At 38.3% G+C, this 14,841-nt stretch overlaps 1 long non-coding RNA gene across 2 annotated transcripts; it reads right to left on the reverse strand.

Moving 5' to 3' along the window:
* Nucleotides 1–3,319: 3,319 nt before the first annotated feature.
* LOC137848432 (uncharacterized) lies at nt 3,320–12,067 on the reverse strand. Of its 2 annotated transcripts, XR_011091350.1 has the most exons (4): nt 11,762–12,067; nt 8,679–8,774; nt 6,611–6,775; nt 3,320–5,252 (listed from the first exon to the last, which is right to left on the reverse strand). It is a non-coding gene; the product is annotated as an uncharacterized lncRNA (long non-coding RNA). The 2 variants fall into 2 exon arrangements; XR_011091351.1 differs by lacking the exon at nt 8,679–8,774 and having other exon boundaries at nt 11,762–11,903.
* Between the last annotated feature and the right edge of the window lie 2,774 nt (nt 12,068–14,841).

Below are 14,841 nucleotides of genomic sequence, written 5' to 3' on the forward strand. Positions count from 1 at the left end.
GTTGCAAGCTTATCTTTGATTCTCTGGCTTCAACCAGCCTGTATCATATCCTTAGTGCCATGAAGCAGAGGAACTGTTAATGGCATTGAATTTAATGGAACAGGCACTTTATTTACATACAAAGATTTCACTTTATAGTGAGCAACTTAAAAAGCCCATATAAGAAAAAATGTCAGTGTTCATTATTCTGCAAGGTTAATATAAATGGATATAATAGGGACAGACAAGCCTTTTACAGTCCACATAAGTGCTGTCTTAAGTCCATGGTACATTGCATTTGGCTGTAGTTTGAAGGGACATCTGTTGGTACATCTGCATATTTGAAGACAGAAAATGCTGAGCAAGTCTCGGCTCTATATTACACACACAGGAAATGCACTCTCAACATGAATGCACACCAGATCACACTCTTTGGACATAGTTCAGGTGCACTCACTTCTGCTAGGATCAGCTCTTTCATAAGTCTTATATCCTCACCTATGCTAATGATGAGTTCTCTATAAAATTTAAGACATCTTAGCCCAAGGGAACGTTAACAATAGGTCTCCTGAACATACGTTTTCTGTGTTTCTGTGTTTTCTGTTATTACTCACTAAATATGCTCTCATTAAGGTTCTGGCAAAATTCCCTTAACTTTATATATATATATATATATATATATATATATGTACACACATATATACACACACATATATACAGACACATATATGCATACAAAGAAGGCCAAGAGGTAACTTTTTATAAAGCTGTTTTAACACAGATCCAAAGAGTTGACATAACTTAGATAGGGATACTGTTTATCTTTGACAACAAAAAATCAGGCAAAGATGGATGGCAAGTGCCTGTGCATAAAGGCAGCTCCTGAGCCCATGGTGAGTGTCCTCAGAGGGTGCTTCTTACAGTGCAGATGCAATGTCTTTGGCAAAAGCTGGTTCATTTCAGTGGTTTGCTTTGCAGCACATGATGAAATTACTTTGTACACACCCCGTAAAACCAGCAGGTATATTCTTCCCCATGGAGCCTGCAGCATATATTGCCAGTTCACTGCAGATGGTAGCCACTTTCATTTACTAAGGTTTTCTGGATCTAGGCCCTAGAAGATTTGAGAAGTACCTAAGTGTCTGTGTTGAATAATAATAACACCATCTTATTTCAAGTGCCACAAATAAGCAGCACCATTACTTTGGTAGACAAAACTGTGAATCCAGCAGCCCCCAATTTTCTGGGCATTCCAGTGGCATCACTCGGAAGTATAAAACCTGGTCTCACTAAATACAAAGTTACTCATAGCTATACCACAATACAGTTTCCTCACCAGCAGTACATGTCAGACTGATCATTCTACCCTAGTCCTTTTGTCTGCTACTTTTAACATCACAGATATCACAGAATTTCTAGGTTGGAAGAGACCTCAAGATCATCAAGTCCAACCTCTGACCTAACGCTAACAGTCCCCACTAAACCATACCCCTAAGCTCTACAATCATCAATGTTTGTGAACATGTCACAAAGCTTCCTGTTCAAGGATCACCTAACCTTTCACAAGGGCTACTGTTAGCCCTTGTACACTGCCTCCCATCTTGGATCCAAGCCATTCTTTAACACATGCACATGCTGTTTTGTTCTCTGTGCAACTTATACCCAGTATATTATCAGAGGCCTGCTGCTGGGGTTTTTAGAGAAGGATTCCTTCCAGAACCATGGCTCCTTCTCTGCTCTAGCAGCACCTCTCTCTCTCTCTCTGTCTACAGGAGCAGTGTACCCATGGGGAGAAATGAGGAAGTCATGGAATTGGTTCCTTTCAGTTTACTCCATAGCAGGTCAAGAGCACTTCCACTAAAATCACTGATATGACTGAGTATATCATGCTCATACCATTCTGAGTTCTGGGAGGTCAGGTTCTGGTTTCCACACTCCTGTTTAGTGTTCTTGACAGAATGTTCTTGCAGGCTATGTAAGACACTGCTGAATAAGTGGCATTCTTTTCCTGAGAGCCTTCTTTCATTATTATTGTCAAGGTAGTTCTTTCTGATCTTGATCATATGGCAAAAAGTTGGCACTCATCTGTATAAAATTTATATTTAGTTCCCTTTGGATGATGAGCAAAAGGAAGCTAAAGGATGATCTACTGCAGCAGATTAAGGCATAAGTACGGACTGACAATTCCTTTAGACAGCACTTATTATTTTACTTCTTCCTGTTTCTGCATTTCTTTATCATTGAAGTTTTCAGCTAAAGACCATTCTAGAGATTCAAGCGTATACTTTAAAACTATATAACATGAAAAATAATGCTAAACATACAGCATGACTTCATTTGTTCCAATAAAATAATTATTGACTTTACCCTTTATGGAATCATTGATAAAATCTGTTTCTTTTTCCTTATTAGTCCACTCATCCTCACAATTCTTGTTCTCCCTGATTCTAGCGAAGGTATTTCAGATTTAAATTATGAAGTACAGTCAAAATGCACTATCTATACCAGCCTCCCTATATACTTGATATATAAAGTAATAATAATAATAATAAAGTAAAAAGTAGCTTTGTAAACTACATGAGTGGACTCTAAGGTAAGTCCCAGTTAATCAGCTTAGAAATCCATATGGTCCTCACCACCACAGATCTGAACATCTCACTGTATAATATACCTCACAATCTAATACAGGTTAATGATTTGCTGAAGTGTACCATTTCTAGTTTACAAATGGGAACATTACACCTGCACAGATTAAGTTACTTGTCTAAATTCAAAAAGGATGTTTGCAGTAGCATAAGGCAAATCTTGCCAACTGTAGAACAATGTCTTAGCTGACACGACCATCCTTACCTGTATTCAGTTGAGGTCAAAGTCTCTATATACACACAACCTTGTTCTGCTCTTAAACAGCAGAAAATTCCATCAGTTGCATTTTCTTCTCTCAAAAACCTTTTAAATCTTGGGTTGGACAGTCAAAGTAGCAGGGTTGAAGATCAGAGCAAAAGCAACTCTCAATCCTGCTTTGTCCATGAGGAAGACAGTCAAGTAAATAGCTGCTAAAGACAGGAATTTCAAGAATATGTATGGAACTCATTCACCACTCCTGTCCCATTAACACTGTAAGCAGCAAAATTGGACGAGTTTCTAAACTAGGCACATCTAATTAACTCATGGATTATTTTGTTTTAAGCAGCTGAAGTCCCAGACCTTCACTCTCAAATTTTGAAATTCAAGTGAGACATCAACACTCATACATACAAAATCTGAAATGCACAAGTCTTTGTGAAACAGATTACTTACACATGAAGGTTTTTCATAGCACAAGTATAGAAGAACAAGGTAGGAATTACAGAGCAGTTTACTTCCCATGACTAAACCACAAGAACAAAATTACAGGAAAAGAATTATGACATGTCGTGTCTCAGTACATGTGCCATCTATATCCCACAGAAGAAAGCAGTTTGTTATACAGAACACTAAAAGACATCTTTTTTTCTATTTTGAGTAAGCATTGAAGCCACTGACACACTTTTCCAAGGAAAAAAGTTTCACCCATTTTTATTTAAACATCTCACTTCTGAAATATTTTGTGTAATTAAGCATGGAAATAGAATTAGCATTTCTAAACACATCACTTCTGGAAGCCATCTTGCTGAAAACTGACCTTGGTGTCATTTATTCTGAATAGTTTAGTCAGCTGCGTAGGATTTATAAGGTTCATTATACCAAAGTGAAAGCATAGAAGAATTTTCAGGCCAGATTATTGTACTTGACACACTGGATAGCACTTTTCTCTACAAGCAGCTCCACCAATATTGAAATTTAAAAACTAAGATTAATACAGTAAAAAGAAAGCTGGGTCACAACATAACAAAAAGGTGTGACAAACATAAAGGATGAGACAGAGGCAGAACCTAGAACCTGTAATGATGACATCGAAACTTTCCTTGAATTACAAGCAGTATTCTTAAACTGTCATTTAGTCAAAGTTTATCATCAGGTAGAGTAAACATCAGTAAATTGGCAAGGATAAGAAAGACACAGGAGTTAGGACAAGGCATTTGCCTAACGTTGCCCTAACATGGTTTGCAGAGAGTTTTAAAAAATTTAAAAGAATCTTAGTAATAAGCCTGAAAGGACAAACCAATAGGTATCCTAACTCCAAAGTTTGCACTTCTACTTTAGTAAGCACTACATCTGGATTGCATCCTGGAGAGGATGGGGAATGTACAATGAACCACAAATCATAAATCCAGAGCATATCCCAGAAAGAAGCTATATACACACAAGAAAGTAGGAATGGTAATTTCCAGATGGCTCTGCATGTGTCCTCCAAGAGTTTCAGTGACTGTCCATTCAGTTTAGCAAAACATCTTGATGGGCTATCACTTACACGACAAAAGCTGCAAGTGACTTACCTTTTTTAAAAGCACCATACAAAAGGCTGCTTTTACTTCTCTTGTCTACAGCTATTGCTGAGGGGTATCAGCTGAAGTGCAGGTACCATTGTTCTTGTCTGCACTGAATTGTTATAATCAACAAAGAAATGGAAATCCACATTGTGCCTGGATACTAAAATCACAGTGGCTCTCCCTGATCTTCTTGTCATTTTCCTAAAGTACTATAAATGCTCCATTTGCTTCCAGATTACAGACCTTGTAGATCATGCAGTTAGATAAACATGCTGTCTGTGGTTAACCTTAAGGAATGTGCAATTAAATCCATCCAGTAACAAATTCCCTGGCTGTTTGCTAAAATAGTTATTACAACTGGAAGGAAGGTGTAGTATTGCTGCAGGTCTTCCCAGTGAATGCTGCTGACCAAAACCACAGTTACTGATACCATATAGTTTGGTTTCCTTAATTAAGTTGATTTAACCAATCTTGAGCTTTAGGTGGAGCATTTCTGTCTTTGGGTTCAACCAAGTTGCTGTTAAAAAACTGTTCATCAGGGAGACAGATAGCTCTTTATCTCTGTAACAGCCACAGCTATTGGAACAAAAAGTAAATAAGATGGTAGACATGTTAAAATGCACTAGGAAAATACATGTTAGGAATAATTTGGTTATAAAGCACAAGATAAGCATAAACAGAGTTACTCCACCCACAGCGAGGCCTGGATGGGATCACGCACAGATGTTGATGGAATCAGGAATGACCATAAAGTGATGTAAATCTGCAGAGCACCATCACCTGCTTAGTATCTCACGCATACCTTGCCTTCGTTGCTGTGAGTTGTGCTGTGTCCTTTGTAATTTTTCAATCATACTATTTCTAAAGAGAAAAAGAAAAAAAAAAAGGATTGAACTTCAGAGAGGAAAGGAATCTTATTTGCCTTCCTTTTTCTTTTGCATGTCATTGTAAGTCAAGTTTGAAGAAAATAGCAAATATTAAAATTTTTACTCTAAATAACAGACGAAAAGATCACATTATAACTGAACCTACCAGGATATTAGCAGTATTAAATCATTACACAGTGCAGTGGCAGTAACAGCCCTGGAACTTTTTTTAAAAAATTACACATATGCATATTATGTCTTCAGAGGTGTATTAAAACAAATAAACACAACAACAACAACAAACAGGTTTCACTTATGTCCCATATTTAAAACAAAGGAAAAAAAAATAAATTAAACTCTGTTGTTGGGAAACCATAGGATTCAAATATGAGTCTTTTTTTTCATCTCTGGAATTCTGTTGTTACAGACATGCTTCCAGCTCCCTGTCACTCCTGCTTCTGAGTTATGTTATGAGCAAGAAACATGGTGCAACTTGTGTAGTTAGTAGAAAAAAAAAATTACCACCCCCCCCACGCACACACAAAACCACTATTCTGATCCACAATTCTGTGGCAATTCTGAATTGAAGCCCAGATATATCTGTTATGAAAATCAGATCTAAAATCTTTGACTCATTCCAAAACATCTCTGAAATGAACATTTTGTTCCAACTTGTATTCAGGATGCCCTTCCTTTTCCATATCAACATTGTCATACCTATAGAGGATCACTGAGAGTTTGCACTCAGCAAAAGAGAACTTCAAAACAATGAAGTATAGAGCATAGGCCCAAATTTGTCTAGATATTATTGTAGGAAGGGAATATCAGGCTGATGACTCCTTGGGAGCCATTAGCAGATGACAGTGCATAGGGTGGCCTTGCTCTAATCTCAGCTAAGGCCAACAAGATGTCAGCTGCAGGCTCAAGGCATCATAGCAAGTTTTCCTCCCATCCCCTCTCCTCCCCTCCCATTTTCCTTTCATTTTTCTCCCCCTTTCTGTCTCTCCTTTCTCTTTTCTCTTTCTTTTTCTTCTCTTTCTCTCTTTCTTTCTTCCTTTCTTTGCATGCTTGCTTGCTTTCTCTCTTTGAAAAAAAAAAAAAAGCAATCAAACAAAAAAACAAAATCACTCTTGTATCTTTATGGAGAAATAAGAGAATTTTTATTTAAAAGAAAATGAGTCATCTTCTTGTGACCTGACACAGCCTGCACATGTGAGTCTACTGTGCTGCATTCTGCTGACAAAGGGCTTGATAAATGCTGATATGAATGTAACAATCATTGCCCTACAATACAGAAATAAATAATTTGGAAAAAGTATAGGAAAAAAAAATAATAAATAAGTAGTTGCTCACCATTCTGCTATCTTACTCCAATTATATCCTTTTTCTTCCTCAAGGTGCGAGATATAATTTCATACACAGAAACTATTCCGAATGGCTACACGGTACCAGCTGACAGACCAAGCAGTCTGGATTCATATCATCTCATCATGTTAATTGATATCTTAAAGCTTTTTTCTTAGAGGAAACAGAAGAGAAAACAAACAAATAAACAGACAAACAAACAAAGATGAAGTAGCAACTGACACATTCATCCAACTCACTCAAATCATCTAGTAGTTTAACTTACTATATTATACCCAGCTGTAAAACACTGGAGGATGAAGGCATACTGAGAATGATAAAGACAGAAGGGAGGAAAGGTTAGATAAAATACTGGGTGGAAAAACATTGAGAACCCAACTTCTTACAACTCTGGTAAACTTTACCAACTTTCTTTTTAATATCCCAAATCACAAACAGACAAGAGAAAATACTGTGAAAAAGATTGAACTTCCACCTTAAAAGTAGCAGAAAAAAATGCCAAAAAAACTAGTGAGCAGAGCCTGGGATAGCAATACTGTGAGAACAATTTTGAGGAACTGAGAGGTTTGGACAAATTTCAGAAGTGCTTCTCAGATTTCAAGTGCTTGTTTGAACCAAGTCAGGTCTCCAAAACTTGAAGTACGCACCTTGCAACCCTCATTTCTGTGCTAAAAGCCATTGTATGGTCAAGAGGAAAGCAAATTTTGCAAAGTTAGCATTCTGCACATATTCTCGAATAACTGTCAATTGTTTTTCCTTCTCAGTCCAAGTAAATTTTACAGCTAAAAGTAGAATAGATTCCTCTACCATCTCTACCACTGTTCAGCTTATAGACTAAGTGAATCCACACAAGAAAAGGGGTCCAGAATAGGGGAATTTTTCCAGCAAAACATACTTAAACTGTATCTGGAGTTCAGAGAGGCAGGGTGAAAAGGGAGAAAAACAGACATACTTCTGACCATTCAAACAGTAAAACCTAAATCCCATTCCCCTATGGGAAGTTCAACAGTTTAGAAAAAGACCTAGTAAACTTAATTTAAATATTGCTTTTAAAGGTAAGCACTAAATTTCAAAAAGAGCTTCCACTGACACAACAGTTCAGTTTTCCTATTAAGTGCTGGAGTTGGTCTCTCAGGCAATTTTTTTATGGTATTCCTTTAACTTCTCCAGAGACAGTGAAATCTATCATAACATAGCTGGTAATTTTCAGGAATATAATTGACTATAAACATAGCTGCCTGTGTGAAGGGAACCCAAACATTCAAGATTTCTGGGGGAAAGTATGGTATGTGCATGTACAGGCATGGTGTAAAATTGCTTCATTTCACACTGACAGATATTTTATTTTTGAATGTCATCTTTTCAAAGAGTTGTGTTTGCAATCTACCACATCCCAGTTATGCTACAGCAACATTTTATGCAAATTTACCAATCTGAGAGTAAACCTAAGTGCTGAGCACCAGTTCCTTTAATTTGTAATCTCAAATCTTACATCTTCTTTCAAAGGCTGCAGCTCTCAGAATTAAGCAGCTGTACAGGAATCTAATCTTTCATGTGCATTAAAGTAACTGTCTAACATTTACAACTGCAGAAAGAAGCTGAAAATATTTAGCAAGACTACTTCAAGCTGCTCAAAGTAACAAAACAAATTTGAAATCCTCAAAATGCACTTATATGTTTGGGGAAAAAGTGGGCTGTGTCTACCTCCTGATTTTTCTGTGCTTGATGTGGCAGTACTGGCAGTACTGCAAGTGTGTCACCATCCCCTGCAGTTGTAGTGTCATAACGAAGAAGCCCAATATAAAGAAGTCAGCTTTAAGCCATAAGCCACTAAGCCCATAATGAGTCAAACACACCTGCACATACCTCCTGAATCAGGGTTGTCTAATAACTGAAAGTGAAGGACTAGAGGCAGTTTTTTACAATACAATTTGGCATCATGTCAGAGATCCCAGGTTGCTTCTGGGCATGCTCACACAATTCTTGGAGTCAGATGAAGTACAGTGCAGTTGATGCAGAAGTGTATGGTGCCTGAGAGGAGCCAGGGAACACTTACACAGGTAGCTCTTGCAGCCTTCTCCATTTCACAGAAAGTCTCAGGAGTCACCATTAGAGCAGAGCTGGTCTTGCCACAGACGTTCAGGAGTGTCACCTTGCAATTACCAGAAATAGGCATAACAATGCAAGGAATGATCTGCTGGCAAAATGTAGTTAAAATAACCTCCGTGGGATTATTCCAAATGCTTCACCATAAAACATTTTTTTTTCCTAAACAAACCTAATTCCTGATGGAACCCTCTCTTTCTGATAAATCTGTAGAAGGAAGATTTTCTTGAGGGACTAAGAATGGCTAAGCAAAATAAAAAGACTTTCCCAGCCATTAAAATAACTTTGGTTCATCTTTACATAACTTCTATCAGAGGTAAGGGTTCATGAACCCTGAGCTCCATTTGAGTAGAACTGGGCATTTAGTTTCCAGTTGCTGTCCAAAGCTGTTTAGTGACCTTTGGCAAGTTTTTCCAACAGGAAAATAGGCATAACATTACATAAATCTCAGGGTACTTTTTGTGAGTGTTAATAAAAGATTTTGAGAATTTCGAATAAAACAGATACTATGGGAAGTGCTTCTCTACACTGTAACCCTTCATTTTCTTTAGATTATGCAGGGAGGATTAACAAAAGCTGTTAGAGATCATTCCTCCAAGCCATTTAAATGGGAAGATTTCTGTTGTGTTCCTGAGATAGCTCATAATTGCTGGGCATAAAAAATCAAACAAAAGTTTATCAAGTAAAGTGGGCATCATCATTAACTTGGGAAACCACAGCATATGAAAGGCAAGACTGCAAACTTCTTTTTCACTCACTTTTTCACTTAGATCCCCCCTTTAGGTCAGAGATTGGACTCGATGATCTTGAGGTCTCTTCCAACCTAGACAATTCTGTGATTCTTATATGTAAAGTCCAGAGTCCAGGATTACTTTCTACCTTAGCTCTACAGCCTGGTGTCTGTGAAGGCATAACATTCCAGAGCCTACACCTCCATGTCATTACATCTATTTCGCTTTCAAATAAGAGAAAATGTATATTTTTATTTTTTAGTTTTATATATTTATAGAATCCATGAGACAGAAAGCTGCAAGAGCAGAGGCAAGAGACAAGTGTGTAAACAAATGCATTTCAACTCCTGCTTTTCCTTTGTTAGGCATTGTCAGAGAGTTCCAAACAGAAGGATTATTGTTCATGGTTCTCAGCTGTACCTGGAATATTCCCGTAACCACAATATACGATAGTTTGTCCTTTTTTTTTCTTTTTCAGACTTGAGTAGAAACTCAGGAGTCTCTTTCCCTCAAAGAGGTTGAGGGAATATTTTTAGTCTAACAGACTTTACATTATCAGAAAAACATAAACAGTGCTCAGCACAATACACAGAGAACAAGATGCAAAAATGCCCCAAAGAATCAATCCAAAAGACAAGTAAAAGCAAGCTATTCCAGACAGACCCCCTGCCCTGGCTCTGCATTCACAGAATAGGTGCCAAAGTCATTTATGCTGTCATGTGATCCAGCCTTCTGATAAACAGCGAAGAAAAGGAAGTGGGAAACAAATGAAAATAAATAAATAAATAAAAATCATTTATATATTTATTACAGAAAACAAACAAAGCAAACAAGCAAATAATAATAATAATAAAAACCACAAACAGTCTAATGAAAAATCATAACTGTTAGAAGGAGAGGACATTATTCTCCAAACGAGGAAAAGGTTCTGGAAAACAAAGAGTTTACAAAGACCTTTTTTTTTTTTTTTTTTTTCCGCAGAAACTCTCACTTCATTATCCTCCTAAAAACTTAAAATTGCTGAATTACCTTCAGCTATTGTAAGTCTGTTTAGTTCCAGCTGCAAGCTGTATAGAAATGCACAGTGTCCAAGACTTGGAATTTATTAAAAAATGGTTAAAAACAATGTGAATTCCAGCCAGTTCAAAAGAAAAAGGAAGAGTATTAAACTGGAAAATATTATTCTGACCTCTCTCAGCACCACAATTTCAATCCATTTATTTACAGACACCTTAAACAGACATGAAATAACAACCTTTGTGCTGCAGTACTGCTGTCAACTATGCTCATCTGAAGAGCAGATACATGTTGGGGAATATTTATCTCTCATGGTTGCCGAATGGCGTGGAACAGTCACCTCCTCCTCAGGCTCCTTTCTGGAGTGGGCGGTGGAGGGAAAGAATCTGGGGGAGGGAACAGTGCAAGGGGAGCTTTAAAGATAAAAATCACTTACTCTTTTTTTTCTTTTTTTAATATACAACGTATATATTTTCCAAGTGCAGCACATAAGACAGCACAGTAGACCGGTTTTATAGATCCAAAACCTGTATCTATAAACTTCTCGTTTGGCAGTATCTTCTTGGAACAGGTTTTACAATTAGAAACGTAAAGGCAAGACATTATGGAGATCTTATTGCCTAAAATGTTAATTTTGTTCATTAACAGGACTGATATTGAGGAATAAGGATACTTTCAATTCCAGTTAAGTCCTCATTTTATTTTTATTTTTCTGTAATTGTGCTTAAAAGCATTGTTTTTTCTCAAAAATATTTGTCTGATAATTGCTCAAAATGTTATTTTTTCCACTCAGATGTAAGCTAATACTATATTTAATTATGTGCTAGACACAGCAAGTGACTTAGATATATATATATCTTCAAAGGCCAAGTGGACATTCAAACTAAAATGGAAGATTCTCTAAAATGCAGGTCTTCCCCTAAGATATTCACATGTACACGTGCTTTTTCCTTAGTAGAGTTAATATTCTATGAACTGGAGACTATACCAAAAAATAGAAGAGAGAAAGTATAATTAATGTTACTCTTGGAATCGTAGCTTCAGAATTTTGTGACCATGTGATTAAATCCATTACCTGGAGTAATGGCAATTTTTGTAATTTATTAATGCTATTGAGCATAACAGGAGACATACTTTTTTTTTTTTTTTTGCTTTTATTTTTTACAGATAAAACAAACAAACAAACAAACAAACAAAAAAAAACAAACAAACAAGCAAAACATAAAATATGTCCACAGGAAAATTCTCTTCTTTTTTTCTTTTTTTTTTTTTTTTTTTTACTTACTATATGGAGGATGCTGACAGATGGTGTACCTCAGGGGTCTGTCCTGAGACCAGTACTCTTTAATATCTTTATCAATGATGTAGTCAGTGGAATTGAGTGCACTTTCAGCAAATTTGCAGCTGTCACCAACCTGAGTGGTGTGGTTGATAAAATAGGAGGAAAGGATGCCACCCAAAGGAAGTTGGACAAGCTCGAAAAGTGGGCCCACATGAGGTTCAACGAGCTGAAGTGCAAGGTGCTGCACCTGGGCTGGGACAATCCCAGACAGGAGCACAGACTGAGGAAAGAACTCACTGAGAGCAGCCCTACAGAGAAGGACCTGGGGATTCTGGTTGGCAAAAAGCTCGAAATGAGCCATGCTTGCTGCCCAGAAGGCCAGCTGCATCCTGGGCTGTGTCTGTTGAGGAGTGGCCAGCAGGTGGAGGGAGGGGATTGTTCCCCTCTGCTCTGCCCTCGTGAGGCCCCACCTGGAGTGCTGCATCCAGGTCTGGGGCCCCAAGCACAAGAAGGATATTGATCTTATAGAGCAGGTCCAGATGAGGACCACAAAGATGATCAGAGGGCTGAAGCACCTCTCCTGTGAAGACAGGCTGAGAGCTGGGGCAGTTTAGCCTACAGAAGAGAAGGCTCAGGGGAGACCTTATTGCAATCTTTCAGTACTTAAAGGGAACTTATAAAAAAGATGAAGAGTGACTCTTTGCTCAATCGGGTAATAACAGGACAAGGGGGAATAGTATTAAAGAGCAGAGATATACATTAGAGAGTAGGAGGAAATTCTTCAGTCAGAGGGTGGTGAAGCTGTAGATGCCCCATCCCTGCAGGTGTTCAAGACCAGGTTAGACAAGGCCCTGAAAAATCTGATCCAGTGTGTGGAATCGCTGCCCATAGCAGGGGGGTTGGAACTAGATTATCTTTGAAATCCCTTCCAACCTGAGCCATTCTGTCATTCTATGATTCTATATCATACCTTTAGTACATGTGGTTTTGTACTTCTTATTCTGGAACTGCTCTATTCCATTTTCTTTCTTTCTTTTTTTTTTTTTTTTTTTTTTTGGCATATTGTTTACTCTCAGCTTTTTGCCATAATTCTATTACTCTATTAATCTACTAATATTTTACTAATCAGAATCTTCTGGTTCATCAAACTGGTCCTTTTTCTCCTCTCTTCCTCTCTTCCTCTCTTCCTCTCTTCCTCCCTTGCAGTTACAGCAAGAACAAGAGAAGTTCTCCTTGCCAACAGAATGACTTGCAGTAGATCCCCCACTCTGCACCCTACAGTTATGACTAGATCTTCCAGTAAACAAAAGATTATCTGTTTATCCTATTGTGATTTCTGTGCCTGTTTTGTAACAAAGCAGACCTTTTTACAAAGATCAATTCACAAATTGTACAGATCTTATGATTCTCCAAACTATTTACAGTATACTGCAAATAAAAGGTGAACCTTATTACTAACTTTGCGTTTTTCCACTTAATTCTTAGATAATTTTAGAGTCATAGAATGACGAATATCCTGAGAAAGTCCCAGGAAGGCAGTGAACTTCCCTAAAAGTTGGGTTTGGTGACTAGATTGGGCCCTTTTTTCCCCTCAGAAGGGACAGCTATGACAATAACCTGCTGTATTTTCTTCATGAAGGCAGTCACAATGCAGGGGATAAGCTGACCTGACCTTGGTGATCCCTCTAGCATAGATGAATCACCATCTACCTCATCATGACCATGTTCTTCCAATTCAAGAGCCTCATATGCTATGTAAAGGTGTATTTGAAGGCAAGAAGGAGGAGCTTTTCCTACTGCCCTGAGCAGATGCTTGCTTCCATTCACCTCTGTCCTTCAAGTCAATGCCTTCTGGTCTCTGGAGAGAGGGCACAGGATCAGCCTTGTTTCATGCGATATGCCTAGCTGACAATTCTACTCCAGTGAGGTTAGAGTATGGTTGCAGCAGGCAATCCCTCGGAGGCCTATATACTTAACCTGTCCACTTCCTCAAAAAGTTCAGCCACCAAGCTGAAAAGTTTGTCTGTGTGGGCACAGCTCCCACAGGCATTCTCTCTACTACCTCAGATGCCAGTAGAAATACTAGTTTCTTAAGGTAGTAAGATGATTTTCACTTCATGAACTCATGTTGGTTAAGACCAATGACCACACTGTCTTTCAATTGTTTTGCATTAACTCCCAGAATAATCTTCTTATTTTTACCACGCACCAAAGAGAGACTGACATGACTAACTACCAGGCTCTTCTTTCTTGCCCTTCTTGAAAACTGCAATAACGTTTGCTACTCTCCGGCCAACTGGGACCTCCCCAGATTCCCAAGACTGTTGAAAAATAACCTGGGAGAGAGGTCTTACAATACCATAGGCCAAGTCTTTCAGTACCCTGGGATGAATCCCATCAAGGCCTCACAGACTTCTGTGCCTTCATCTGGAGCAGCAAACCCCAGACAAGTGCAACATCATCTGGGAGCTTATTACTCATACAGTCAGAAGTGGACTCAGGGCCCACCACTGGTGTTAAGACAAAGAAGGCATTAAACATCTCTGCTTTCTCTTCATCACTATTCGTGAGGTGACCTACCTCACTGAGTAACTGAGCAATGTTTTCTCTAGTATTTCTGTCTCTGTTAACATACCTGAAAAAGCCCTTTTTAGTTAACCATCACAGTACTGGCCAGCTTCAACTCCAATTGAGCTATCATTATACGCATTTTCTCCCTAAAAGGGCAAACAGCATCTCAGTAGTCCTCCTGTTTAGCCTGACCTTGCTTCCAATGTCCCTACACTTTCTTGTTCTACCTCAGTTCCAGGAAAAGATCCCTCTTCAGCTAAGCCAACCTTCTGCTCCACTTGGTTGACTTCTTTAGCATTGGAATTGTCTGCTCCAGTTTCTTTAAAAGACGGCTCTAAAAAGTGACTAGTGACTTGCCATTTTTCATTTGACATCTTGTCAGCTCCTGGGTGCAGTACTTGTCGCGCTCCCAGACTCTTATCTCTTTCACCTCTTCCATGGAGATACATTCAGGCGTGACCTGGGAAGTCTCAAACATGACTATGTGGCCCAGGAGCAATGATTATGAGCCT

This window comes from Anas acuta, chromosome Z (assembly GCF_963932015.1).
Source record: "Anas acuta chromosome Z, bAnaAcu1.1, whole genome shotgun sequence".
Taxonomy (NCBI): Eukaryota; Metazoa; Chordata; class Aves; order Anseriformes; family Anatidae; genus Anas; species Anas acuta.